The sequence below is a fragment of the Symphalangus syndactylus genome, chromosome 18 (genome assembly GCF_028878055.3).
Source record: "Symphalangus syndactylus isolate Jambi chromosome 18, NHGRI_mSymSyn1-v2.1_pri, whole genome shotgun sequence".
Classification (NCBI taxonomy): Eukaryota; Metazoa; Chordata; class Mammalia; order Primates; family Hylobatidae; genus Symphalangus; species Symphalangus syndactylus.
The window spans coordinates 55,348,893-55,362,244 of NC_072440.2; the positions used below are offsets into that span (position 1 = coordinate 55,348,893).

Consider the following 13,352-nt stretch of genomic DNA (forward strand, 5'->3'; position numbering starts at 1 on the left):
CATGTGGGAGTTTGAGATACGATGTTAGGTGAAGAAATAATGTTTGTTGCAACCACTAATTGCTAATAAAAGAGTTGTCCAAGCAGCATTCTGGAGCTGACTGTGTTTTGGCATTTTCATTTTGTAATGTAGCTCAGGAGCCTGAAGCAGGAGATTTACTTGAGCCTAGGAGTTTGAGACCAGCCTGGGCAACATAGCAAGACCCCACCTCTGAAAAAAAAAAAGTAGTTAAATTACTTTATCACATCACATCACACTGTAGGAAGGGACAACACTTTTTAACTGTTTATCTCCTTTGGGCACTCTTCCATCGAATATTTAAACAGTTCAGTGATCGTAGATAGTTTTGAGTTAAGACACAGTAGTTTTAGGCCCGGCGCGGTGGCTCACGCCTGTAATCCCAGCACTTTGGGAGGCTGAGGCGGGCGGATCACGAGGTCAGGAGATCGAGACCATCCTGGCTAACACGGTGAAACCCCGTCTCTACTAAAAATACAAAAAAATTAGCTGGGCGTGGTGGTGGGCGCCTGTAGTCCCAGCTACTCGGGAGGCTGAGGCAGGAGAATGGTGTGAACCCGGGAGGTAGAGCTTGCAGTGAGCCAAGATCGCAGCACTGCACTCCAGCCTGGGGACAGCGAGACTCCTTCTCAAGAAAAAAAAAAAAAAAAAAAAAAAACACAATAGTTTTACTCTAGATCATGTCTTTGAATTGTTACGTTGCGGAGCCTGTCTTTTGCCTTTCAGTAACATTTTCATGGCTCTTAAATTTGAGTGATGACACGATGTTCTATTACAGAGATCTTGTCAGTAACTAAACGCATTCTACCTTGAGCCCTGAAAAGGGAAAGCTAATTTATAAATTTGTATTTACTTCAGTATATTTTGATTTCACATCTGTCTCTTTTTAACTCAGATGTGTATTGCCCAATGTTTAATTACCTGGGGGTTGACAATTCTATTAATGATTGACTTCCCTTCTCCAGTATCCTCTTCCTCCTAGTAGTCACTAATTTCAGAGCGGCCTTTGGTCCCTGGTATTCAGCCATGTTCTCAAATGGTTTTCTAGCCTAGCCTTGTTGTGCTCTCTCTGCTGTCTTTATTACCTTGACAGTTAACACCTCCTTGAAAGCTCCCTTTTCTGTTTACTGTTCACTGCCCTGAGCATTCCTAGATGCCATAACTTACACTTCAGATTGCCTAGCAGGCTGAATAGACTGAAAGGTCCTTCATCGCTGCAAGCAAAACTTTGGCATCAAACACTAAAATTTCTTCTTTTATTCTTGGCAGTGTTTGAGCTTTCTTCTATTCTACTCTTCAGTTTGAACGAAAAGAAACCACAGTATTAAAGAGACTGTAAAATATCTGTTGTGGTCCCCGATATCCTGGAGAAACCCTTAGTGGTGACATGAGTTTTTAAGCCTGGAGGCAGGGTTTCTAGCCTCTATTGGTCACTCAGCAGTCCAAACTTACTGTCTGATAAAAGACTTTGAGTTGTGACTTCTTGGGGAAAATATCAGTGAGGGGAGACTGTCTTGCTGAACTCGGGGATTCGGGATGCGGTGGTTATTTTTGTCCAGACACTTTGGTCATTGCTGTTGCTAGGGAGCTGTTTGTTGGGTGTTAGTCTCAAATGTGCTGCTAACAGGAGCAAGGGTGCCAGCAAGTCTGATACCTGCCCTCAGAGAGGGGAGCGTGTAAGGACACAGCATGTTGGGCATTGGTGAAACGAGGGGTTCTGTTGAATCATCCTTGACTGGATTTTAAAGTGTTGTTTCTCATTAGCTTCTCATTAAAAACCCCCTTGATTCTAGCAGGCCTCTTATCTGTAAAGCATTCCTACACCAACATCTATCCCATTTGCAACTAACCTCACGTTTTAAAGAAAAAAATTGCAGCCTAAGACAGTATCACATTTTTTTAACTGTGCAGGTTTATTTTTGCTTGGCCAGTTGTCATTCATTTGGTTGTACTGGTTCTTTAATAGTTAAAACACTACAAAAAGTGAGTCCTGTTTTTTAGTGGTGTTTTCATCAAGACTTGCTTTACCTTGCATCGGCCTAGTGCTGAAAATCAGCACAGGAATTTTAAAACGGACTTGTGGGCCAGGCGTGGTGGCTCACGCCTGTAATCCCAACACTTTGGGAGGCCAAGGTTGGCAGATCACCAGGTCAGTAGATCGAGACCATCCTGGCTAACACGATGAAACCCTGTCTCTACTAAAAATACAAAAAATTAGCCAGGCGTGGTGGTGGGCGCCTGTAGTCCCAGCTACTCCAGAGGCTGAGGCAGAAGAATGGCATGAACCCGGGAGGCAGAGTTTGCAGTGAGCCGAGATCGCGCCACCACACTCCAGCCTGGGCGACAGAGCAAGGCTCTGTCTCAAAAAAAAGAAAAGAAAAAAACAGACTGTGGTTCACAACATAGATTTTTTTTTTCTCAGATGTGTGTAATGTCATTTAGGTAAAATTGTAATTGTTGAGAATTCACATCAGATGGGAAACTGCTAAAATGATAACCCATGCTGATGAAAGAAAAAAGGCCGAGAGAAATGTGAGGCAGACCTATCCAGCCAAGCAGGAGATGTTTGCAAGTGCAGGGCCGTGCTGGAGGAGGGGGCAGATTGTGGACAAAGTGGTCTGAGACAAGTGGAGCAATAACTAGGGGACAGATGGCATCGGCAAGGGCAGGAGCCACAGCTGTGCATGGCCGCTGCAGGCTCCCACCTGCCCACCATGTCTTTATAGAAAATGTGGAGACTACATGTAGAAAACTGTAAAAGACCTGGTAATCCCACAACTCAGGAATCATTACTATTTATGTTTTTATATATTTGCTTCAGGCTTTTCCTCTATGCCTTTATTACAAAACGATCATATTGAGCATTATTCTGCAACCCAGATGCTCTTTTTTTTTTTTTTTGAGATACTTTGTAATCAATATATTGAGACATTCATAGATTTCAAGAATTGTTTAAATTCTGATACCCAGATTTAAGCACGTGTACATGTGATGAGATTTTTAAACATACAATAAAAGCTATTCATAATTTGCTGTATTACCAACCTTTTTTTTTTTTTTTTTTTTTGAGATGGAGTCTCACTCTGTTGCCCAGGCTGGAGTGCAGTGGCACGATCTCGGCTCACTGCAAGCTCCACCTCCCAGGTTCATGCCATTCTCCTGCCTCAGCCTCCCAAGTAGCTGGGATTACAGGCGCCCGCCACCACGCCCAGCTAATTCTCTGTATTTTTAGTAGAGATAGGGTTTCACCGTGTTAGCCAGGATGGTCTCGATCTTCTGACCTAGTGATCCACCCGCCTCAGCCTCCCAAAGTGCTGGGATTACAGGCGTGAGCCACCACGCCCGGCCAGTACCAACCTTAAATTAGTTACTTTGGGGAGCATAAGTCAAATGGTTTAAACTGTGAGCTTGTTGAACATACCTAAGGAATACCTTCCTATATTATATATGTACGTGACTTCTTCGTGTAAAGGTCTTTTCACTTGAATTTCTATGTTACCTGGCTCTGGAAGTCACTACTCAGGAGCTTATGGTCCAAAGAGGAGAGGGACAGATAACCAGGATTGGTCAAAATACAGTGATACATATATGGGTATATATACATATACACATATTTACAGTTATATATATACATATACACATTTATTATATTTATATGTGTATACATTTTGTATGTACATATCCATATATACATGTATGTACACACACGTGTGTGTATACATATGTATGGCACAGCAGAAGGGAATACAAATCTCGAAGTGCAAGCCTTCAAGAAGCAGCATATTGCAATAAATCCCTTCTTTAGAAAAGTATTGATATGGTTTGGCTCTGTGTCCCCACCCAGAGCTCATCTTGAATTGTAATCCCCACATGTCAGGGGAGGGGCCTGGTGGGAGGTGATGTATCATGGGATGGACTTCCCCCTTGCTATTCTTGTGATGGTGTGTGAGTTCACAGGAGATCTGGTTGGTGTTTTGTTTTGTTTTGTTTTGAGACGGAGTTTTGCTGTTGTTACCCAAACTGGAGTGCAATGGCGCCATCTCGACTCACTGCAACCTCCATGTCCTGGGTTCAAGCTATTCCCCTGCCTCAGCCTCCCGAGTAGCTGAGATTACAGGCACCTGCCACCACGCCTGGCTAATTTTGTATTTTTAGTAGAGACGGGGTTTCTCCATGTTGGTCAGGCTGGTCTTGAACTCCCGACCTCTGGTGAACTGCCCGCCTCGGCCTCCCAAAGTGCTGGGATTACAGGCGTGAGACACTGCGCCCAGCTGATCTGGTTGTTTATTGTTTTTTTGGTGTTTTTTTTTTTGAGACGGAGTCTCACTCTGTCGCCCAGGCTGGAGTGTAGTGGCATGTCTCGGCTCACTGCAACCTCTGCCTCCCGAGTAGCTGGGATTACAGGCACCTGCCACCACGCCTGGCTAATTTTTGTGTTTTTAGTGGAGCCAGGGTTTCACCAGGTTGGCCAGGCTGGTCTCGAACTCCTGACCTCGTGATCCACCCTCCTCAGCCTCCCAAAGTGTTGGGATTACAGGCGTGAGCCACCACGCCCGGCCAAGATCTGGTTGTTTTAAAGTGTGTGGCACATCCCCCGTCGCACATGCGCGCTTGCGCTTTCTGTCTCTGTCTCTCCTGCTTCGCTGTGCTAAGACGTGCTTCCTTTCCCCTCGCCTTCTGCCATGATTATAAGTTTCCTGAGGCCCCATAGTCATCCTTTCTATACAGCCTGTGGAATTGTGAGTCAATTAAGCCTCTTTTCTTCATATATCCCAGTCTCATGTAGTTCTTTATAGCAGTGTGAGAACGGAGGAATACCGGTATCATTTCTACCACTGATACCACAGGTTAAGTTATATATTATGCCATCTTCGAGTAACATTTGAAGCCATAGAATAAATGCAAAGGCATCACAATGAATCCCACTTAATACAAATAACTATATAGACCAACACTTCTCTACAAATTTAGCTTGGGTCTTTTTCTAATGGCCCGTTAAATGCAGTTTTAATTTCATAGGTTAATGGTGAAAGTTCATACACTGAAGTCAGTACGTATACCTAGCATTGCTTTTCAGCCTAAACTTATCCACGTACACAGCTGAAATCAGTTACAAGGCTTGGCCTTAAAATGCTAGGAGAGCTTATGCAGATATTAAATTTCGTCTTGCACACTGAAGTCATCGTACATACAGGGCAAAGTCAGAGCTTTTATCATTGCGTTTATTCGTTTACCTTTAAAACACTTGGCTGTAGCTGAATATTTAAAACAATAGGAAGCAGTGAGCATATTATGGTTACAGGTCTTCACTCAGTCATTGTTGCAGATAAAATGCCAGCAGTGAGTGTTACTCACTGGCCCAGTTAAGGGCTTTGATGCCGACCACCTCTTCTGGGAGATTGTGTTCGTTGCCCTCATATGCTTCTCCATTGTCATGCCGCCATCTTTGCTGATTTGCCTCGAAGCCCACCAGTTCTTTTTGGTGATCCCATCAGTCTCTTCTGCTTCCTTCCTACCAGGTAGAAGTTTTTCCAGCAAAGAGAGTTTATCAGGAGAGAGAGCCATTCTGAGGAGCGTTTACATAAATTCAGTGATTAGGCGACCCTTTGCATACGGTGTGCAGTAAATTGGCATTCCTTCATTTAGCACACACTTGATATCCCCGTGCTTGACATTCTGACCTGGATAAGAGGTCGTGACCGTGGTTCAGTCTGGAAAAGTAGATGTTAGCATTTGGGAGTCAAACACAGTGTTTCAGCCAGCTGTGTGTCTGCACACAGGAAAAGGTCTTCTCCCTGTCGAGTAAAAGCAGCATGGTCTTTCTGTTCCACCCCAGTGATAATGTTTCCTGACTCCAGTTCTGGTCTTGGTATCCTTCACCACGGAATGTTATCTTCTGGCCATCTTTCGTGCCTTTGTCAATAGGGACTTCTAGAATGTTCTTCTCTGCAACTGTCTTCCTTCCATTGCAGCTTTCACATCTCTCTTTAGGACTGATGGTTCCCCATGGCCTTGGCACTCCACGCACACAGATTGAATTTGCTGAACCATTCCAGGTCCTATCTGATGAATTACTGTTTGCATTCAATCACCTCAGCAGTTGGCACAGCAGGATCCTGCTCCTTTCTTAACACCTCTGCCTTCACATTTGTCACAAATCATATTCTTTTGCAGAGCCAGTTTTCTTTTTTCACCATTATATAGATCTCCTAAGGCTACTGAGAGCTGATGTAGGACTTTTTACCTCTCCTTTCTGTATCCATCCTTCTCCCCCCAAAAAACTTATCAGATATGTCCATGGGGGAATGACAACTGCCACCAGCCCCACCCTCTTTAATTGCCTGTCCTCCTTCGTCACAGAATTCCCTATTTTCTGCATCAGAGAGAACTTCTCAAGGTTGAGAAATCCGTTTAACTTCTCTCCTTCATTTAGATTCTTACCAGGGTGTTACTTCAAGGCCGTTTTTAAGCCTTTGTCAGTTCTTCGTGGGTAGCATTAGGTTTGACCCCCAAAACGTCATAGTAAGTGGTTTCTTTCAAAATTTTCTGTAGCCAGTGAGTGGGCTGAGGCTGGTGGTAGGGAGTGGGGAGGGGTGTGTAGCTCTGTGCAGTCCGTGCAGCCACTGCTCCTCCACCTCACACCAAGCATCTGGAAAGTTCTCTCACGTGTTTTGTTTTCTGTTTTCTGTTTTTATTTGAGACGGAGTCTCATTCTGTCACCCAGGCTGCAGTGCAGTGGCACAGTCTCAGCTTACTGCAACCTCTGCCTCCTGAGTAGCTGGGACTACAGGCGCCCACCACCACGCCCAGCTAATTTTTTGTATTGTTAGTAGAGACAGGGTTCACCATGTTAGCCAGGAAGGTCTCGATCTCCTGACCTCGTGAACCGCCCACCTCGGCCTCCCAAAGTGCTGGGATTACAGGCATGGGCCACCACGCCCGGCCCCTCGTGTGCTTTGTATATTGTTTGTGAGTTTTGTGTTCGTGTTCCATTTGTTTGAGGGGAGCACTATTAAATGATTGTAAGATATTACGTATTAAGTATAATAAGTCATACTCATTACAAAAAAAGAATTATATATTCGTAAGATTTAGGTTATTGGCTTTTGGCTTTTTTCTCTTTCTCCCCCTCCACTGACTTAACACATGAACACTTCCTATGTTTGTTTAGATTATCAATCTTTTTTTTTTGAGACAGAATCTTGCTCTGTTGCCAGGCTGGAATGCAGTGGTGCGATCTCGGCTCACTGCAACCTCCGCCTCCCAGGTTCAAGCGATTCTCCTGCCTCAGCCTCCCAAGTAGCTGGGACTACAGGCGCGCACCACCATGCCCAGCTAATTTTTGTATTTTTAGTAGAGACAGAGTTTCACCATGTTTGCCAGGATGGTCTCAATCTCTTGACCTCGTGATCCGCCCGCCTTGGCCTCCCAAGGTGCTGAGATTACAGGCGTGAGCCACCACGCCTGGCCAGATTATCAAGTCTTGAGTGACTTAACATTACAATTTCATAAGTAATTGGCTTGCATTTGCTCAGTCCTTATTAAAATGTTAGATCCTATTTAATGTACCCTGTACTGATGAAAGAAGAATATTTCACAGGTTTACACCTACTGTCTTTTGTTGTGGGGGACAGTGGCCAGAATACACATAGGTAATTCTGTAAATAACTTTCATGTTTGATATATATGTATACCTGTTTTCCTCTCATTTTGGGGTCTGACATATATAAAGCATCACAATTCTCTTTCAATGAAATTTTCCCTTTGACAAGGCTCAGTTTTTTTTATTGTAAGGATTTTTAAATTATTATTATACTTTAAGTTCTAGAGTACATGTGCAGAACGTGCAGGTTTGTTACATAAGTATACATACATGTGCATGTTGGTTTGCTGCACCCATCAACTCCTCATTTACATTAGGTATTTCTCCTAATGCTATCCCTCCCCCAGCCCCCCACCCCCAACAGATCCCAGTGTGTAATGTTCCCCGTCCTGCGTCCAAGTGTTCTCATTGTTCAGTTCCCACCTATGAGTGAGAACATGTGGTGTTTGGTTTTCTGTCTTGTGATAGTTTGCTGAGAATGATGGTTTCCAGCTTCATTCATGTCCCTGCAAAGGACATGAACTCATCTTTTTTGGGGGGCTGCATAGTATTCCATGGTGTATATGTGCCTCATTTTCTTATTCCAGTCTATCATTGATATCCATTGATGGACATTTGGGTTGGTTCCAAGTCTTTGCTGTTGTGAATAGTGCCGCAATAAACATACATGTGCATGTGTCTTTATAGTAGCATGATTTATAATCCTTTGGGTATATACCCAGTAATGGGATCACTGGGTCAAATGGTATTTCTAGTTCTTGATCCTTGAGGAATCACCGCACTGTCTTCCACAATGGTTGAACTAGTTTACAGTCCCACTAACAGTGTAAAAGTGTTCCTATTTCTCCACATCCTCTCCAGCATCTGTTGTTTCCTGACTTTTTAATGATCGCCATTCTAACTGGCGTGAGATGGTATCTCATTGTGGTTTTGATTTGCATTTCTCTGATGACCAGTGATGATGAGTATTTTTTCATGTGTCTGTTGGCTGCATAAATGTCTTCTTTTGAGAAGTGTCTGTTTGGCCGGGTGCAGTGGCTCACGCCTATAATCCCAGCACTTTGGGAGGCCAAGGCAGGCAGATCACGAGGTCAGGAGATCGAGACCATCTTGGCTAACATGGTGAAACCCTGTCTCTACTAAAAACACAAAAAATTAGCCAGGCGAGGTGGCGGGCCCCTGTAGTCCCAGCTACTCGGGAGGCTGAGGCAGGAGAATGGCGGAGCTTGCAGTGAGCCGAGATCGCACCACTGCACTCCAGCCTGGGCAACAGAGCGAGACTCCATCTCAAAAAAAAAAAAAGAGAGAAGTCTCTGTTCATATCCTTTGCCCACTTTTTGATAGGGTTGTTTGATTTTTTTCTTGTAAATTTCTTTAAGTTCCGTGTACGTTCTTTGTACATTCTGGATATTAGCCCTTTGTCAGATGGGTAGATTGTAAAAATTTTCTCCCATTCTGTAGGTTGCCCGTTCACTCTGATGATAGTTTCTTTTGCTGTGCAGAAGCTCTTTAGTTTAATTAGATCCCATTTGTCTGTTTTGGCTTTTGTTGCCATTGCTTTTGGTGTTTTACTCATGAAGTCCTTGCCCATGCCTATGTCCTGAATGGTACTGCCTAGGTTTTCTTCTAGTTTTTATGGTTTTAAGTCTAACATTTAAGTCTTTAATCCATCTTGAATTAATTTTTGTATAAGGTGTAAGGAAGGGATCCAGTTTCAGCTTTCTATATATGGCTAGCCAGTTTTCTCAGCACCATTTATTAGATACGGAATCCTTTCCCCGTTACTGGTTTTTGTCGGTTTGTCAAAGATCATATGGTTGTAGATGTGTGGTGTTATTTCTGAGGCCTCTGTTCTGTTCCATTGGTCTATATCTCTGTTTTGGTACCAGTACCATGCTGTTTTGGTTACTATAGTGACAAGGCTCAGTTTTCTTATCTCCTCTCTTTCCCCTGCCCATGTGAGTCAACTGATACCTTATGGTGTTTTTTTGGCATCAGTATACATCTGAAAAGAGCAAAGGCAAATAGTTTTGTTTTACTTTGCTTTGTTAACTGCAGTTTCATCATATCTCAGCTGGGTAAAGATGTTGCTGGAACAATTAAGAACCTGGGAAGTGGGGTGGAAGTGAGAGCAGGGATTATGGCAAAATTTAGGGAAGGTGCTTGACAGACATTTATTCGGGAAGCAGTGGCCAGAGTTGCAATCTTCGGGACAGTCATCCTTGCCAAGTGTCCGTAGCATCACCTTTTCAGAATCAGCATCTACCATATTGAAACTGGCCTGCTAGGCCGGGCGCTGTGGCTCACGCTTGTAATCCCAGCACTTTGGGAGGCCGAGGCGGGCGGATCACGAGGTCAGGAGATCGAGACCACGGTGAAACCCTGTCTCTACTAAAAATACAAAAAATTAGCCGGGCGTGGTGGCGGGCGCCTGTAGTCTCAGCTACTCGGAGAGGCTGAGGCAGGAGAATGGCGTGAACCCGGGAGGCGGAGATTGCAGTGAGCCAAGATCGCGCCACTGCACTCCAGCCTGGGCGACAGAGCGAGACTCCGTCTCAAAAAAAAAAAAAAAAAAAAAAAAAAAAGAAACTGGCCTGCTCTGGTTATAGGATAAAGATTTTATGGGTTTTATTTAATTCTGTTTGTTACACTGAGACACCTTACGGGTACAGTGTTACGTATGCAGTTAATTTTTTATTTTTATCCCTCCTGTTCATTCCAGATTTTTACCTGTAAACTCTTCTAAAGTCAGGCTCATAGATTTTTGAATGGTGAAAATGACATTGAGAAGTCTACTAACTGGGCCAAGCGCCATGGCTCACGCCTGTAATCCCAGCACTTTGGGAGGCTGAGGTGGGCAGATCACCTGAGGTCAGGAGTTCTAGTCCAGCCTGGTCAACATGGTAAAATCCCATCTCTACTAAAAATACAAAAATTAGCCAGGCGTGGTGGTACGCACCTGTAATCTCAGCTATTCGGGAAGCTAAGGCAGGAGAATCACTTGAACCCAGGAGGCAGTGGCTGCAATAAGCCAAGATCATGCCACTGCACTCCAGCCTTGGTGACAAAGCAAGACTCTGTCTCAGGGAAAAAAAAAAGCCTGCTATCTAGGCAAGATCGTCTCTAAGTTTGGAGTCAAATGAGAATCTAAACCGGTTTGTTTTGTTTTGTGTTTTTGAGATAGGGTCTGTCCCCCAGGTTGGAGTATAGTGGCACAGTCACAGCCCACTGCAGCCTGAAAATCCCAGGCTCAAGAGATCCTCCCGCCTCAGCCACCCATGTAGACGGGACTGCAGGTGTACGCTACCACACCTGGCTAATTTATTTATTTTTTATTTATTTATTTATTTTTTTCTGTAGAGATGAGGTGATGGGGTTTCACTTTGTTGCCCAAGCTGGTCTTGAACTCCTGAGCTCAAGCAGTCCTCCCCATTGGCCTCCCCTAGTGTTGGGAGTACAAATGTGAGCCACCACACCCAGCCTACGTCGGTTTTAAGAACTATGAAAATGTGAGCTCCACAGGGAGCGAGGGAAAAAGAAAGCACCATAAAGAAAATAATATAAAATTTTAATCAAGGGCATTTTCAATGCCCTTACATTGGGCATTGAAATAGTAATTGACATAAGTGACTATCTTGAATGGTAATTTCATAAGTGACTATCTTTTTTCCTCCACATTAAGGCCACTAGTTCACCTGCCACAGTGTAAAGCTTTTGCTGGTTGCAGTGGCTCGCACCTGTAATCCCTGCTACTCAGGAGGCTAAGATGGGAGGATCGCTTGAGACCAGGAGTTCCAGACCAGCCTGGGAAACATAGCAAGTTCCCATCTTTAAAAAAAAAAAAAAAAAGTAAAACTCTTGAAAATGTATCTGATATAGATCTTTAGGCCTTCTCCTTACTAAAAAGACCTGTTAAAGGAAGCTTGACTTTTTCATTACATTTCACTCGAAATGGGATAATTAGTAATGTGAATTCTCCTTGTGTTGACACCTGGTTCATTTTTCTGTCTCTCTGCAACTTACACATACAGTCTATTGCAGTCTATTGCAGTCTATTGCAGTCTATTGCAGTCTATTGCACCAGTTACTATCTCTTCAAAAACAATTTTAAAAAAGGAAAATGTTTTAGCTTTCACATTAACACAAAAGATGGGGAAAGAAATTGAAAATAGGGCTGGGCGTCGTGGTTCACACCTGTAACTCCAGCACTTTGGGAGGCCAAGGTGGGCAGATCACCTGAGGTGAGAGTTTGAGACCAGCCTGACCAACATGCGGAAACCTCGTCTCTACTAAAAATACAAAATTAGCTGGGTGTGGTGGCGCATACCTGTAATCCCAGCTACTCGGGAAGCTGAGGCAGGAACTCACCTGACCCCAGGAGGCAGAGGGTGTGGAGCGAGCCAAAATCACACCATTGCACTCCAGCCTAGGCAACAAGAGCGAAACTCCGTCTCAAAAAATATTTAAAAAGAATAAAAATACAAAAACTAGCCAGGCATGGTGACGTGTGCCTGTAATCCCAACTACTTGGGAGGCTGAGGCAGGAGAATTGCTTGAACCCAGGAGGCAGAGGTTGCAGTGAGCCAAGATCGTGCCACTGCACTCCTGCCTGGGCGACAGAGCAAGACTCTGTCTCAAAAAAAAAAAGAAATTGAAAACAAACGACTTCTGTTCTGGGCTACAGAGTGTCTCAGAACTAGTTCACTGAAGGGGGGTGCGGGGGGGTGGGGGCTGGAAATCAGCATTGTAAAACTTTCATAAATTAGATAATAATAGTCCCGTTTTCCTTTGTTCGCCTTACCTTTTTTTTTAGATTTCTTAGGTAATCACGTCACGAGCAACCACTTGAAATCTCTGTTAATATTTGAATTGAAACACTCGTGGAAAGACTAGGCAATCTTCGGGCAGTTTATGAATTTCCATAGGGTCTTCTTCATCCCTTTTCTGCATCTTAAGCCAAAACAGTGGCCCTTTCCATCAGAACTCCAATTTTATTCATTGGTTTATTTGTAAAGCATAAAAGTTAAGACTTTTAATACATGCACTTTGTTGAAATTAAGAAACTGTGTTCTGGGCCAGGCGCAGTGGCTCACACCTGTAATCTCAGCACTTTGGGAGGCTGAGGTCAGAAGTTCGAGACCAGCCTGGCCAACATGGCGAAACCCCATCTCTATTAAAAATACAAAAATTAGCTGGGCGTGGTGGCAGGTACCTGTAACTCCAGTTACTCGGGAGGCTGAGGCGAGAGAATCACTTGAACTGGGAGGCAGAGGTTGTAGTGAGCCAAGATCATACCATTGCACTCCAGTCTCACAGAGTGAGATTCCATCTCAAAAAAAAAAAAAAAACAAAAGGCCGGGCATGGTGGCTCACGCTTGTAATCCCAGCACTTTGGGAGGCCGAGGCGGGCGGATCACGAGGTCAGGAGATCGAGACCATCCTGGCTAACATGGTGAAACCCCGTCTCTACTAACAATACAAAAAATTAGCCGGGCGTGGTAGCGGGTGCCTGTAGTCTCGGAGAGGCTGAGGCCGGAGAATGGCGTGAACCCGGGACGGGGAGCTTGCAGTGAGCCGAGATTGCGCCAGTGCACTCCAGCCTGGGCGACAGAGCGAGACTCCGTCTCAAAAAAAAAAAAGGAACTGTGTTCTGTTGAGTGACTGTCTTCCATCCTAGTATACTTTTTAAAACTTCCTAGTGCTTTTTAAAACTTAACCTTTATCGGCTGGG

The 13,352-nt window shown here is 44.2% G+C and overlaps 1 protein-coding gene and 1 pseudogene across 5 annotated transcripts in view; one reads left to right on the top strand and one right to left on the bottom strand.

The window, feature by feature from the left end:
- CECR2 (CECR2 histone acetyl-lysine reader) overlaps positions 1-13,352 on the top strand; it is a 195,328-nt gene that overhangs the window by 150,352 nt on the left and 31,624 nt on the right. The gene's annotated exons all lie outside the window — the stretch shown is intronic.
- Positions 4,870-8,907, bottom strand: LOC129468119 (dnaJ homolog subfamily A member 1-like; annotated as a pseudogene).